A 16503-nucleotide genomic window follows, 5' to 3' on the forward strand; every position below is an offset into this window, starting at 1 on the left:
ATCTATTCCTTTCCTGACTACTCCATTTATTAGTTACATTGCGATTAGTGAATTCTACTTGGTCTTTCCCCAATCTGTTAATATTTTTTGACTTCACTTAAAAAAAAATAAAGAAGAAAACACTTGTTTTCCAAATGGCTTTGGGGTGGTAGTAGGCTTTGCTGATGACTAGAGGAATCTCCTCATGGCAGTATCTTGGTTGAGTAATTGGTCCTCGCCTATATGATCAAGAAGGTGAATGTTCCTAGTAAACCCAGAGGGGATCAGCCCATCAGAGGTAAGCTTCTGCTATCTAAATTGAGATGAGATTCAGGCTTAACCTCAAATGCCAAGTATTTGCTCTTCTAGTCTCTCCCTTCTCCTCCTTATTATCGTGACACTTTAAAGGTCAAATTACTGATAAGAAATTTACTTGCTAGGCCCGGCGCGGTGGCTCAAGCCTGTAATCCCAGCACTTTGGGAGGCCGAGATGGGCGGATCACGAGGTCAGGAGATCGAGACCATCCTGGCTAACACGTTGAAACCCCGTCTCTACTAAAAAAAAATACAAAAAACTAGCCGGGCGACGTGGTGGGCGCCTGTAGTCCCAGCTACTCGGGAACCTGAGGCGGGAGAATGGCGTAAGCCCGGGAGGCGGAGCTTGCAGTGAGCTGAGATCCGGCCACTGCACTCCAGCCTGTGCGACAGAGCCAGACTCCGTCTCAAAAAAAAAGAAAAGAAAAGAAAATTGCTTGCTGAGAACATAGAAAGTTAAATGGCTCGAGAGAGGGGTTGTACATTTTCTTTAAATCTAAAAAAACACCATGAAGAATCCCAACCTCTCAATAAAAATTGCCCCTGTGTTAATTGGATTTTACCTGCATTCAGTTTTAACAACTCTCTCCTCTGTATAGTGCTGACACTGTCCTCCTGGGAATTATGACTTCCTTAGACACACAATGCTAGAGTCTAGTTGGAACTTAGGTTACTTTTTTCTTGTGGAAGTGGGAGGCATTTTGTCTCTTCCCTTCATGTATTAATTTAATTAGAAAAACATTCACTGTCTGTCACTATCAGCCTACAGATTCTCTACCTTCTCAGTCCTGTGGGAGCCTTATCACTCTGAGATAAATGGTTCTGTTTGTTGTACAAAGGGGGTTCCTAAAGCATGGTAATGGGGAGGAGACACCTAGAGATCAAAGCAACTAATACAATCAATTCCAATCCAAGCCCCAAACCAAGTCTTTCCACCAGCTATTCCTTTCATATCTAAATGTTGTCCTCTTCCTCTACAGCAGGATAAAAAGTCAATTTCTAAGGGTAAAGGCAGTAAACAAAATTTCAGGAATATATAGTATATGTAAGTTTGAGTACATAAAGTTAAAAGATTCCTGAATATCTAAAATGTTTGAATTTAAAATCAAAATCAAATTAGTAAAAAAAAAATTACAAAGGTATATGAGCTGTATAATAGTCAAAAGTTAATATGCTTAATATATTAAAAGTGTATATAAAGGGATAAGGACAACACTAGCCTGATGGATATATAAGCAAAATCCAGATACAAAAACTATGTATAAATTACTAATGAATATTTGAAAAAAACACACTGAAAATTTTAAAATGCAATGAAGACAGCTATAATTCATATCAAGTTAACAACCATGTTTAAACAATCACAATCCAATGCTGATGAAATTGGGCACATTAAGAGCAATTATATTTATTACTGCTATGATTGCAAACTGATACAGTGTAACAGTAGATTATTTGCCATTAGGTATCAGAAGCTTTTAAAATAGTCATCCTCTTGACCCAAATATTGGAAATCTATCATTAAAAGGATCTTCTGAGCAGATTTTATATAAGCAAAATGTTCATTAAATATTTTCATACTTTCATATAATCTGAAATAACGTAACTATCCAACACTAGAGAAAAGGTTAAGCAAATTAAGGAATATCTACCCAGTAGAATACTATGCCACCATTAAAAACTTAGATTTTCAAGAGTTTTAAATTACCTGGGGGAAAATATCTTACTCTAATATAAGTGGAATAAAGTTAACAGAAAATTGAATGTACAATATGGCCTCAACAATGACAGAAAATATACTTAAGACCAAAGACTAAAAGGAAATATACCAAAATGAGGTAGTTATTGTCTCTGGGTAGTGAGATCATAGATTATTTCCTTCTTCCTCTTCTTTTTATAATTATATGTAAACCACAATTTCTTCTTCAATGACAACATATTTCTATAATGAGAAAAAAATGATCTAATAAAAGTATCATTTAAATACAAAGTTATGTACCCTGAAAACATTCCTAGGTTCCCTTAAAGTCATTTGTCTAACATAAGTAAATTTGTCTAAATCTCTCTAGAACACACATTCATATGCTTTACCCCAGGAGCAAGGAGTTCCCAAAATCTACTCCCTACTATGTAAAATAAAACTGCCTTTAATTTTTTTCTGAATTTGTTTCAGACTTCAAGTAGAGTTCTTTATTACTTCTGTTCAACAGCACAAACTACAAACATAATCTGTTTGGCGAACCATTTCTATTCAAAAGACAATAATGCCTGTTTCTAAATCCTTCCAGAGAACCTAGTGGAAGAAAATGCCTAACATCGGGGAATAGTAGGAGCAGCCTAAATTGACCACAGAATTGTATTTGGCCACTGTCCTCAAAAAATTCAAGTGAATTCAGTAATCCTGAATGCCTATTTACACCAAACATTCCTACTATAACAGGTCATGAGGATTAAAATGAGGTGAGTTTAAAGGTGAGCATGACATGTAGCCATAGCAATTAATCTTAGGTTCCTTCTCCCTTAAAAATGACCAACAAAACAGAAGAAATGCTATATCAATAATTTCAGAATAACATGGAATCATTGTAGATATTTCTATAAGATTTGCACCAGATCCACTAGGACAAATCTACCAGTAGCTAAACACTGTAGAGTCCCTAAAAATGGACAAGGAGAAGACGTGACAAAGATGCTCTTTAGGGGGATTAAGTCATGCTAAAAACTGAAGATATTTTCTGCTCTGCCAATCAAGGAATCACTGTTCTTTCCCCAGCAAGGAGAGTGAAAAGAGGACCGAATTGGAGGGCCCAAATTTGCATTTTAATCATAATCCTTCATAGCTAATTATGAGATCTGAGAATTCTCTGGATCTCAGTTTGCCATGCATAAAATGATGGGTGGACTGAAAGATTTGTAAGTTTCCCAGTTCGGACATTGCATGGGTCTATAAGGAGCTCCATCTTGGTTGGCCCCTGGAGGCACCTGGAGACTTTGGTTTTAGGGAACTAATGAGTCTCAGTGCCGAATGAGGATATAGTTCCTCAGTGTAGACTTTTAGAAACTATGCAAGCACTTGAGTCTTTAAAAAAAATTACTTGGTCCCTGGGCTGTCTCTTATAACTCTAATATTTATACTATGACAAAGTGAAAGTGCTTATTAGTGTTTGAGAAAAGTAATACCATTCTCTTTATTCATTCCAATGAGCTTATTTTACATGAGCAAGAAAGCACTAGAGAGACAGACACCCATGGGATATTTGCCTAGCCTAAGTGAGTCTCAGATGGAAATAAATATGAAAAGTGTTAGCATGGGACCTGTGAGAAACTGATTCTTACATCTGGCCTCTAAAGGGTCAAGCCGCAAATAAGTGACCTTTGACATGCCCCTTCTCTAGTTCAGCCTGGAGCTGCCCACAGTTCCCAGTGGTGTCCAGTCAACTCATTCTCCTGATGCAGGATCATCAGAGAGAATCTGGAGTAATGGCAGCTGTGGGCAAGGAGCTGCCAAATAATAGTGGAACAAAGATATCTTCCAAGTTTCTATTTCCTCCGAATGACTCAAACACCTCAAGAGTCCAGGTCCCCCTAAGACTGCATTTTCTTAGCTGCATTCTCTCTAGTTGTGATGAGCATCTCAAAAAGGAACACCTCTCTTTCTGACTTTATGACAGTTTATGACCTGCCACTTCATTTCCAGCAGTGTGTCCCAGTTCCTCTTGCAATCCACACAGGACACTTTTTCTTTCAGCAGCCTGGTGTGAGCTCTTGCCTCTCAGGATTAGCTGTGATCTTACTGCTGGGGCGGGAGCACACTTAGCCACAGGGCGCAAAAGAACTACTGTCACTGAAAAGAGTACCTTCCTGTATTTGAGGGCTCTTCGTCTCTGCTGGTACACCCAGGGAAAAACCCAGCAGAGTCCACCCACAGTCTTTGAGGATTAATTCTGTAAGAACTTTTTATGCTGAAGGGAATCCTCCTCCAGGGGATGATTCAGCTCTGTGCTTCTGAGCTCTGATGACAATCACATCAACATCGCAGGGGCCTGTGGCAGAAGAGGAACACCACCCACTGGAAACCAGGGGCTAGTTGCTCCTCTGTAGTTCTGGGAAATGGCCAGAGGCACAGCTCTGCTATTCCAATTTGCAGTTTTCTCTAACATCAAAAACAAAATGTGATTTGCATTTGAAATTTTACAGAATTCCTCATTTTAGGTCAAGACTGGCCTTACCAGTAGGTTAGTGACTTATGTGGTAGGATTTAAAACACACACACATACACACACACACACACACACACACACACACACACAAATATTATCCATAAAAAGAATTAGATTCCCACCAACCTGCTGTGACATTCATCAGTGACCCTTTGAAGGTCAGCCATTGAAGGTGCAGGTTAAAATGCAAATGTGTTTCTTGGAGAGGTAGCAATAGAGCTATTATCAACTGTTAATGCTCCAGTATTGCTGGAATGTCAGAGTAAGAAGTTTGGGTTAAAAATTAACATATCAGTAAGTGAAGACTGGCTTTATATATTACATATTTAATTTATAAAAATGGTAACATTAAAAGGTGGCACCAAAATGTAAATAGAATCAAGATCACTTTGGATAAATTAATGCATGACACATCCTTGATATGTTATTAATGGAAATGAGTTTGGGGCATATAATTTAGCTTTTGAGATTAGTGTCAACAGAGAACGGTATCTCCTCTGGTGCCCATGGCAGAAGCAGAACATTAGTACAATCCACCATAGATCAGGTTCACTTTGTAATTCAGTGTAAGTGGTTTATATGATAAAGAGGGCAGGAAGACCTGGTTTTGGCTCTGTCTCTACTACTTACAAGATGCATGAAGCTACTCAAGTCACTTAAGCAAGGAGAGCCTCGGGTTCTTCATCTACAAAAGCGGGATGTAGAAAAGAAGAGCAAACGTAAAATTCCTGTTCAGTGGTTGTCTATTAAAGAATCTCTCCTTCCTGCCTCTGTTCACATCCATCAGGGAGAGGAGTCGGCTGATAGTGCCAGCTAAGGACCTTGGCCCTCCTAGACCTATTCCTGAACAATTAATAGCACTGAATTTGGGACAGGAATGTTACTGTCATGGTTAATTCCTTCCTCATCTGTCTGCTGGTGCTTGTTCACAATGTCAAAGACATGGCAACTTCATGGGAAGGAAGGGTTAACTTTTTGGTGTTTTTGCACTAGCCTGTATGTCTGTCTACTTTTCATATGGGAACCACCTTGTTGATTCAGACTGGAAGCTTCAAGAGGGAAGTTTCTTTCCATTTAATTCACTGGGGATGGTGCCCAACAGAGAACCACACTCAAATGGGGGCTAAATAATACGTCAACATCATGGTTACAAAAGAAACACGTCCCTCTCTCACCGAATCACTAAATCCTATATTCTATAAAAACAAAATTGAACTGCAAACATTACCACCATGACGAGAGGATTTAGGCATGCTGACCAACTGATTAAATTCTGCTTGTCATCCAGAGTGATCCTGGAGGCCTTCAGAGGCTGGAGGAAACCTCTGTGTGACTCTAGTCACATCTTTTTACACAGGGAAAATCAAATTAGGCTGAATATCTATAGTGGCTTCCAGAAGTAAACAGATTGTAGAAGGGCAGCCGGCTGCCTTAGGATTGCAGGGGATGAGGAAGGGGTGGGCCACCTGGAAGGGACCTCTACCTTCTCGGCACCTGGAGTTGATTTCCAGATGATCACATAGTTTAACCCTTCTCTTTTATAGACAAGGAAATTGAGGCCCAGAAAGGTTAACAGTCTTTCCCAAGACCTAAGATTAGAAGGCAGAGTTGGGATTGAAAATTGCTTATGCCAGACTCAGACTAAAAGCAGATGACCACATTTTCAAATTCAGTGAAAAGTGGAAAACACATATGGGCCTACCCAGCCTGGAAAATCCCCATGTATTACCAATACATAGTAAACCAATCGAAGATTGACAAGTTTACTTGAAAATCAGTCAGAAGGCCTCTCTCACATACAAAAATCCAACCCTAATAGAACACTCATCGCCCATCAGACTGTCTTAACACGGCTCCTTTTTCTCTCTTTTCAAACCCTTTGAGTCTGTGCCAGAAGTGACAGTGCCTACCACCCTCTCTGCAGTCAGTTCTGACCAGTTATCTGGGGTTTACATCTGTCCTCTGGCCACTCATCCGCTGCACTTCCTGGATCTGCTTGTTTCACCCTGGCCCCAGCTTTACCTGAGGGGTGCTTGGCCTGTGCCTTGAGTTCCAGGGCCTATGTTTACTTCAAAAATATTAATGTCAATTCCTTCAACTTGTTCCAAAGCCAACAGAGCCTCTCATCAGCAGGCAAGCTCTGCCACTTGTCATGTAGCTGAGGCTGAGGAGCCTGCGGGTCCCAGCCAACTTTATCACCTCCCGCTTCTGAGGGGTGGAAGTCCCCAGCATCTCAAGGTCCCCTGAGAGTGCGGGGATTCCCACATCGGAGATTCCCGCGTCGGCAAGTACCTGCTTCAGAGAAGCCCATGAGAAACTGGCCCAGAGCAAGCACAGCCCGCCCTCCCATCGTGGGAAAGCGAAGGGCAGAAGGGGTCTGGCTGGAGGTCACTCCTGCCACTGGTCTTCCTCACTCGGGCCCAGCCTGTCAGAGGATAAGGCACAGTGGTGGGTCGGGGTATCTGGCTCTCCCCCACCTGCCTCCTCAGGGGTTCAGTAGTCCCTGGGAACAAGATTCAGCGAAGGAATTTCTGGGATGCTGGTCGGTTCTGGCCCTAAGGACACTGGGAGTGACAGCAGGTTGCTGAGGATGTGACAGTGACTGGGCTGTTCCCTTCACATGACCCTACCAGGGCAAGCCTGGCCAAATCCCAGCACCTGCTGAAAGTTGAAGCTGACCACTGGAGTGATTAGATTCGTGACATGTGGTGAATCTATCGTGACCTGGGGAGTGGGGCTCCTGGGAAAGGACACAGCTAAGGAATCTCCTCCCTCCCAGCATTGCTTGACTCTTTCACAAAGACAGTGGTAGGTAGAAGAGGAAGGAGAATTGGCCTACTCCTTCCTTTTGGCTGTATATGGTTATAGAAATTGTCAGAACTTTACATCTAGATTCAAGTTCTATCTCTAGCACAATTAGCTCTAAAAGTTTGGGAACGTTACTTAACTTTCTGGGTCCTCTTTGTTCATAAAATGGGAATGTAATACTTACCTTGGTTGGCTGTGAAAGTTATATGAGTCAGTGTTGTGGGGAAGTTGAAGGCACACAGTAGATGCGCAAGGAAAATTAAATTCCGTTCCCCAGTTCCTGGCTTGCAAATTGGGGGTTAAACTCATTTAAACTCAGAGAAGACGTGATGGGGGATCAAGGGAGAAGTGGGAAGCTCACGAGCTGTGGTTCCCCCTGATCCACATTAGACTCCAAGTGACAACACTCTCACAATCCCATGAAATTGAGCAGAATTTCTCTTCTTTTTTGTGACATTTCCAGAAATGAAGAGAGAGGGAAGGAAGACATGGAGTCTCTGATCTTTGGCTTCACTTTGGTTCTAAGACCTGGAGCAGATAGTGTATGGAGGGTTGCCTGTTTGTCCAGGCAATGTGAATAAGACCAAGGTAACCCAGCCCAACTGTAGGACACAGCTAAGCCAACAAGCAGCTGGATCTTGTGTCTCAGCATTCACAGAAATGTATAAATCATCTGATACCAATTGCTCCCTGGCAGCCTCTCTCTCCAGAATATAAATGCCCAACAACAGGACTGGCAAAGAAACCAAGCCCTGGGCAATGCCTGCTATGGAGCCTTATTTCTTGTGGTTTGCTAAGAAAAAAGTAGGCCCAGGGGAGAGGAGGAGGAAAACCAGGAGGGTCTAAAGTTCTTCTGACTGAAAGAAAAGACTACATAAGAGAGAAAGAAAGTAATGAGTTAAGTAATAAAAGGTTGTGAGTTTATTTATAATTCAACTAAACAAATTAGCTTCCTGCGCAAACATTCTGAGGATTAAGTGAACAATATAATACTTTTTTGAGCTCTTTCTGATCAAATGCTTTGCTGTTAAAGGTTATATTCCTGGGGAGTTGATACTGAAGCTTCTTGTTCCTTGTCAGTAAACACAAGGAGAAGCCAACCCTCTGTAAATTTAAGTCACATAAAACCTTTCCCCAAACTGTCTGGTCTCTTAACAGCCCCTTTTCACTGAGCTCTCTGGTTATGGAATGTAAGTATCTTTATCACAGCAGCACAGACTTTTGAAAATTTGACATAATAGAATTTCTTCCTCACAAGGCATACCAAACACCATTGCAAACTAGTGGGATGTTTGCTTTTAACCAAGACTAAAGCTGACGGTCTTTTATTTGTTTGTTTGTATTTAGATTATTTCCCACATGACCAATAAAATGTTCTCTCTGACCGTCATCCCTGCTGACTAGAAGTGCCAGGAACCTTCACTCACCCTCACCTCCAGAGGTAAAGGTGTAAACGGATTGTGGAAAAACACAGCAGAACATTGGGGGCAGCAGAGAGAAAGTGGGAGGACCCCATGGGCAGATAATCTAAAAGCAGCAAAGAATCAACAGGAAACTAACACAAGTGCCTGAAGATGGAGACAACAGTTTTTAGTGATTTTGGCTTGTCTCTGTCCTATGAAGCTCCAACTCAGTGGCAACCTGATGTGAAAATTTACGAGATATTTCTGGATTTATCTCTGTAACTCCAGGTCTGGCACGGTATAGGCTTCTTGAATGAATAAATGAATTAACATGTCAATGAATGAATGAACAGTAATATTAAGGAGGGGGAGAAAACTATTACAGGTCAATGAATGGGGTCCTGGAACATTCCCCTTATCTCCCATTGTCTTCTGACTCAGGGAGACAACAGCTGGAGCAGAGTCCCTAGACTTCGGGGACTTAGGAGGTCACACGTCTTAGAGAGCGTTTCACCAACCACTGCAATTCCTTAGGCAGTTTGAATTATAATATTTACTTCCATGATACACTCTCCAGCTGTTGTAACTGCTAGCGACCCTTCTCTGAATCCCTACTTCGTATGTTAGACATTTTTTTACATGGAGAATTAATACAGCCTTGACTGCTATGCTTCTTTTTTACTTCCTCTCTAATAAAAAGATCCTCAAGGGTCTAGACTGTCATACTCTTGTCTTTTGTGTTTGCTTCACTGCATATCGTAGAGCTGAGTACATATGGAAGAATGAATCAATCAATAAAATGAATGAACACATGCTGAGGTTTAAAGAGAAGAATATCAACCGCTTGGTTTGATGATAAAAAGCAGCATCACTCTGTGTCTAGCTCCCAACCCAGAGGTGCGGGCTCCATCCTCTCGTGTGAGGAGCCCACGGTGATGCACAGGCACCTGCACCCCGTGCCTAAACCCTGCAGCTGGCACGGGTCCTGTCTGCTCTTCATTCACCGTTCTCACGACTTGTAATGACAAGTTCAGCCCTGCATGTCACACTGTGTTTTCCATCCTGGGGAGTGTTTCACAGCTATCCCAAGTCCCACGCTGACGAATCAGGGCCGAAAACACGCTCCGATGCCAGCACAGACCAAGGAGCAAGTGTCAGGCAAGATCAGCCTCAGAAAAGTGAATCCTGAATTGCAATGGAAGTGGGCTTCCCCTTACAAGGACTTTGTGTGGAGATGCGCAGGTGAGCTGCTGGAAAAGATCCGTGGAATTCCCTTCCTCTGGGTGCCTTTTCCATCCCAACCTGTGGGGATTCCTCAAGAATCGGGGAGGTTTCAGCACGCAAATCAGAGGATTCACCCTGGCTTTTGGAAAGAACTGCCCAGTGTACCAGGTTTTTATTAGTTACTTTTAGAGTCGGGAACGCGGGCAGATTTGTAAGAAAGTCGACAGAGCATGTCTTTCCACAGGGGAGAAGGCTCTCAAGCCCCAGAAGGCAATCTCACGGTGGTCCAGGTGGATGTCACAGGATGGAAACCAATCCTCAGTTGCCACGAGGAATCTGAGGAGATCCAGGATTACGGTTTTTATGTAACTGTCTTACTCCTGTTTCACAAGGGCCGAAACTTCAGCCCCGTTATGAAATCAACAAATGCAGAAAAGAGACAAGTGGCCACTAGATGGCAGCAGATGGTAAGAAACGTGAGTTGCAGGCGGGCTGGGCAGAGTTAGGCTGGAAGCCCCTCCATTTTGCCTTACATCTTTAATGAGATATGTGAAGAAAATTAGTCCCTTACATGCCAGACACAGATGCCACAGCATATGGAGAGATGCCGCACAGCAATATTTCTCTGGTTATTAAACAGGAGGCACCTACCCGGTCATTCACTGCATCATCATGCAGAGTTATCCTTTAGGTCTCTGGATACTGTTGTTGACAAGATAATAACAGAAGAAAGTAGTTGAGAAGACTAATGTCGGGACGTGGGCCTCTGGGCTCGTGGGACTTCGCCATGCCAGGGGACGGGGCGCATTGCCAGAAAATGAAGAGCAACCCACTGGGGCCACTTTTCCCTGGCCGGGGGACACTGTGTGGCTCCTGCTGCCAGGCTCAGTCCCAGCAGGAGTCTGCTGCTCTCTAGTCTCCCGCGGCAGTCCTTGGGGGCTCATTTATTCAGAAGCCCTATTACCACGAGACCATTCTGTGGTCTGACCTTTCCCCACAAACCCCAAATGGGAAAGGGAGCTCTGGGCATTTTAAAGAGCAAACCGCATTGCTTCTCCGGCAAAACTGAAGAGATATAGCATAACTAGAGTGCATTCAGATGCACATAGATAGGGAAACACGGTTTCCATGCTGCCCCAAACAAAAGGAGGGAGTCCAGTCCTGCTGACTGCGGGGAACAACCTCACTCGGAAGACACTTTTTCCTGGGAGAGTGTTCCCAGGTCCAGAGAAGGCAGGGATTGCTCTACTTTATGACTATATTCTACCCACTTCCCCAGTCCTCACACTTTTCTCCAACTCCACCACTCAGTCTGACTCTTCCTTTATTTAATTATTCCACACTCCTAAACCCAGGGGCTTCATAAGGCCTTTGTGGTAGCTGAGGAACAGAGAACAGATTATGCTGTCCAGGCAACCAATCCCCGTCTCAGGCCCAACAACAAACTGTTCTCTTATTAACCTGAAAGCCCAGAACTCCCAGGACTTCTGAGAGTCACTCGTGAAGCCCCTTAACAGTCCTGAAATGAAGGTAAATAATACAGCCATTTTTCATATAGAGAAACGGGGGTGCAAAACTGAGATCAGCTGCAGCTCTCCTGGTCCCCATTGCTTTCCCATAGATTCAACCCTCTGAAGCATCCTCCAGTGAAAATGTAGTAGCAAGATTCACCCTGCCAGGATTTCTCTCCCCCTCTTAGATAATTACTTCCTGTGCTAGAAATCCTCCCTTGTCTGTGTGACTTTAGACAACTCGCTTAACCTCTCTGTGCCTCACTTATCATCTGTAATTTGAGGGACTAGAACCGGTTGATGACTAAGGCCCATTCCAGCTCTGCAGTCTTGTGGCTAATTTCCCAGTCCTCTGCCAGCCCTCAAAGAGAGTCGTATGGGACACTTTTTCCAACAATAGCCAAACTCAACAGGAGCAAGCAGAATTTCCTTCTCCAATTGAGAAGCAATGGGGTGGTGGTTGGAGTCTTGTTGATGTCTTTTGTCCTTGCAGCGAGGCAAAAAGGGAGGATTCAGATGTTATTGGCACTAACATCAGGACCTGGAGGTGGCCACACTCTTGTGGAAGGACCGTGCAGAGCTGTCCCTGTGGGCAGTGTACTTGCATAGCCAAGACTGGGGGATGTTTTAATAACTACTTCTCAATAAGAAGACCTATTTTATTCTGCACAGGGGTGTGGAGCCAATCCAGGTCTCCCAGGAGGAATCTACTCTCACCCATAATGGGGGATTGGTTCAGCTCAGCTGCTCTCACAAAGGGCTGAATACAGCATGCAGCAGTACAGGCAGCTCCCCACAGCTCCATGTGAAAATGACTCACAGCAGTTATGAATATCAAACCTCCTTTGATGTGTTCCCAGACATGAATAACAGCCACGGTGGGAGGAGATGGACTCTAGTTGCTAGCTCTGTGGGGTGGTGCGCAGAGGGCCTGGACACATCTGGTACCATCCTGAAGCTCCAGGAGAAATTCAGGCTGGGTAATTACCTAGGACTTCCTGAGATAACAGAGCTTCCTTTCATCTATCTCTCTCCCTCCCTCTCACTCTCTTTCTGTCTCCAGCTACAAGGGAATTAGATTCTCCAAGAAATTACAACCTGTTTTTGTACCTTCACCTTTCCCGAGGGATAACAATTCACATCCCTGAATAAAAGTTGTTTTATTGAGCACAAAATGAATGCACCCCCTCGCTCAGCATCTGTGCCAATCGCCTTAAAGCCATAGACCTGGCCTCCGTCGGCCAAGTGAAAGGATTTTCCTCTGTCGTGGCCATTTCCAGACTCTCAGCCTTTCAAGTAGCCACATGGTACCTTGTCCTCCTAATAGGCTCTCAATGATGATTGAATACAAAGGCTCCAGTTCTCTCTTCTGTTGGCAAGACTGGGTCGATCACAGTCATCCACAGCAGAAGACAGTGGTGCTGACAGTCAAATGAGCATCAGGGCACACAGCAGAAGGGGTCAGCCACTGTCCCTTCATGCCCATTTCAACAGAAAGCTTATTTATATGCAAGGGGTGTTCCCCTTCCAGGCAGGGTTCAAGCGCACATTGGTCCCTGGCAACTTAAGCAAAGTCTTCATGGTTATAGAACAGAGTGGCAAAGGACATGTAGGAAGAGAATCAGTTCCACCCCATGCCTGCACATTTCATTTTCTGAAATGAAGCTGATTTTATTTTGCAGTTAAGTTGGCCTTTGACTGAAAAGCTCTCATACACCCACAGAGGTCTGCACAGACCCACACATGGAAATAACAGAAACAGCTACTCTTTACTGAGCAGTGACCACGTGTCAGGCACAATGCCTCGGGCTTCACATGCATCATCTCTAATCCTCATTAACATTCTGGGTGTAGGAGGGCAGCTATTGTTATTCCTGTTTTACAGATGAGGAGCCTAAGGTCAGAAAGGCTAGGAAACTTTCTTAAGATTGAACAACTACGAAAGAAGAGCTAAAATTCTAGATGGTTGGATTCTAAAGCATCATCTCTTAACCACTGTACTATAGGGCAATATGCTTATTAGCAAGTGCTTACTCTGTTGGAGGCACTGGAGTTATGAAGTAGTGCAGGAAAAACACAGTTATTAACTTCACAAAGCTTCATTTTTACCACATACTCATGCACACAGAGCTACACACTCACATGCCAGAGTTACTGTAACTGTGGTGTCTTCCAAGAGCCCTGTCACTAAGGTATCTGGTTTCCATCCTTCCTTGGTATACTACTCTCGGTCCCCCTGCGCTTGAACCACAGTTTGAATTGTGCATAGGGTAAAGACTGAGGTCTTCTGCAGAAAGGCTTAAGCTGCTTGAACTTTACAGACAATTATGTGAGCAATTCAATCTTTTATACATTGTGCTGTAGTTACCCAGCTCCTGAGCTAGTCATCAGGTATTTTGTTTTGTTTTTTAATGTGGTCAGGAAGTTTCTCTGACTCATTTCTCTATCCTTTCAGAGGAACAGGGTAAGAGAGAAACAGGGGCAGGGAAAGAGATTATTTCAAGCTTAATGAAGGTTCTGGAAGTCATAGGTCAACTAGAAGAAATAAAGCAGCGGAAGATTTGGGGTGGGGCTGATGCTCCATTGCTTCCATGACACCATAAGATAAGTGGTGATCTAGGTGATCTAGGTGTGCAAAGGTGAAACAAAATGAAAGATGCAAACATTGTACTAGTTGCAGATTTTGCCAAGAGCAGATTGGCTGCCAAGGCTACTTCAGCCTTGACTCATATAGATCCATGATCTGGGAGACAAGACAGTGTCCTACTGTGCTGGACATCTTCCAGTGACATTGACCCAACTGGGGGAACTCCCTGAGGTTAAGAAAAATCTCCCTCCAAGGCTGAGTTAATGAACTACCTAGATGTAAGACAGGAGACTGAAACCATTTATGTCCCAGGAAAAATGCTGACTTACCTTCTTATGACCTAGACCTCTTTGCAAATCTAATGAGAAAAGTTTGTTATGTACAGATATTTGCCTCCAATTTTATTTCAGGAGATTTGTGCTCTTTCCTGGACTGCCCCTGAACCTGGAGGTAATAATTCTAGATCAAAGTCTCCCTAGAACCTTGAAAAGGGTGGACTGAGAAGACTGGATATCCAGCTCTAGGTAACCAGTCCTCCACTGCCACCACCATGCTTTCTAATCCCCAGGGGAACCTGGTCATCTTGCCAGACAATTGCTATTTCTCCTGACAAAATCCGAGTTAGTCAACTGACAGGGTCTTTGTTTCTGTTTCTCTCTATGCCTATCTCTCAAGGTGCCCTACCATTAATGAATCTTAATCATCACTTTTATATCTCAACTCTGGCTCCCAGTTTCCGTTTTCCCACGCTTCCTCTGGGGGAGCCATCCCGGAACCCCCTCATTAATCCACAGACAGCCATCTCAGGACTTTATGCTAAGAATTCATTGTTCCCCACTTTCCTGCATTTGAACACTGGAGGGCAATGCTGGACCGGCCAAAGCACTCTAGGTGCTCTGCTCCATCTTTGTCTCAACCTTGCCTGTCATTTCAGGATGCAGCCTCTGGTTGGAAGCCAAAACCAAGGACCAGTAGAGCACCCATAGGCTAGCAGAACACTTAGGTCTATTACAGCAGCTCCTCCACATGGGATCATAGGAATAAAAGGTAGCTCATGGAAAAGCACATCTGGTTACATGGGTGACACAATCCCCTGGGAAGGAAACTGAGAGGGATGCTTGCCTAACTGTGTCATTAACAAGAAACAATCTGTCTCTCTGACTAGAGGATGCAGATTCCTACCTGTCTTCACTCACTCAGATGTAAACCCCTGGAGGGTAATGTCTAAGGTCTGCATTCCTGTAGCAAGCACAGTGCTTGGCAACAAATATTTGCTGGATGAATAAATGGATGAATGCATGCATGGATACATATGTATAAAGTGGAACCGGTCATTTTCAGATTTGTTGTTGTTTTCTAGCTCTTATGACACCTAAAGTTTAAATCATTAATCAGTTGCTGAGCATTCTTAGTCTTAAAGTCAGCTAAGGATGGTCAGGTGGTTAATTAAACCAGTGGTTGTCATTGTACAATTGTTATTTCAAACACCACTTCAAGAGTTTCAGGTCTTTTATTTTTAGGAAGTCCTTCATTATGTCATCCATGTGTCCTCAGACCTCACCAGCCTGTGGATTACAAAATACAGACACTATTTCATTAATATTCAATTCACAAGAACCTGCAGGCTCATCATGCGGAATATTGAGCATCTGTGATGTCCCCAAGTGATTTGTGGGGATTTCATATGCCACAATGGGTCCCCATGGGGCCTGATAGTTCCACAGAGCCAGAGCTCTTCTTCAGGCTACTTTTCATCGTCTTGTGAGACTTTTCTCCAGGCTGCTCTCCCCTCTACCTTCACCACAATGAATCCCATGTCAGGTAGACAGAGTCCACTCTCTTAATCATTCAAAGCACTGCTAAATGTTTGAGGAAGAAAGAAGAACACATTTTGAGACCCCAAAACCCAACTTGAGACTCTTTCTACCTCCAAGCAGACTTATACATAGCAAAGACCAGCTCAAGGCACCCAGTAAAAATCTGCAGGCATCTCTGTATCTCCAAGTGCAGACAGCAGAGGAGATCTTTTCTTCTCAGTCCAAAACTAGCGTTTTCCTGCCCTGGGATGATTGATGGTGAGAAAAACATTTCCTCCAGGGAAGCTCTCTACCTGCCCCTCCACCTTCTCAGATGGGGCCCGACCTTTATGACTCTGACAAAGCAAACCTGGTACTCAGCTGTCTTACTAGATCTTATAATACTATGTGTGTGACATCAACAGCTCTAACTAAATTCACACTTGGGAAAAATATGCCCCTCATTCTAACTAAAAAATACCATTTAATTTTTCTAACAGAACACTTACTATATTTTTTTTTTATACTTTAAGTTCTAGGGTACATGTGCATAACGTGCAGGTTTGTTACATATGTATACTTGTGCCATGTTGGTGTGCTGCACCCATCAACTTGTCAGCACCCATCAATTAATCATTCATACCACGTATAACTCCCAAT

The 16503-nt window shown here is 43.4% G+C and overlaps 1 long non-coding RNA gene across 1 annotated transcript in view; it reads right to left on the reverse strand.

Annotated features, from left to right (window-relative positions):
• Window positions 1–3454: 3454 nt before the first annotated feature.
• The window catches only part of LOC108523573 (uncharacterized), a 108673-nt gene continuing 95624 nt past the window's right edge, over window positions 3455–16503 (reverse strand). Inside the window, exon 3 of the long non-coding RNA XR_001883846.1 lies at window positions 3455–5199. This is a non-coding gene — a long non-coding RNA (uncharacterized LOC108523573). The remainder of the gene's footprint in view (window positions 5200–16503) is intronic.

The sequence above is a fragment of the Rhinopithecus bieti genome, unplaced genomic scaffold (genome assembly GCF_001698545.2).
Source record: "Rhinopithecus bieti isolate Rb0 unplaced genomic scaffold, ASM169854v2 scaffold_74680, whole genome shotgun sequence".
Taxonomy (NCBI): Eukaryota; Metazoa; Chordata; class Mammalia; order Primates; family Cercopithecidae; genus Rhinopithecus; species Rhinopithecus bieti.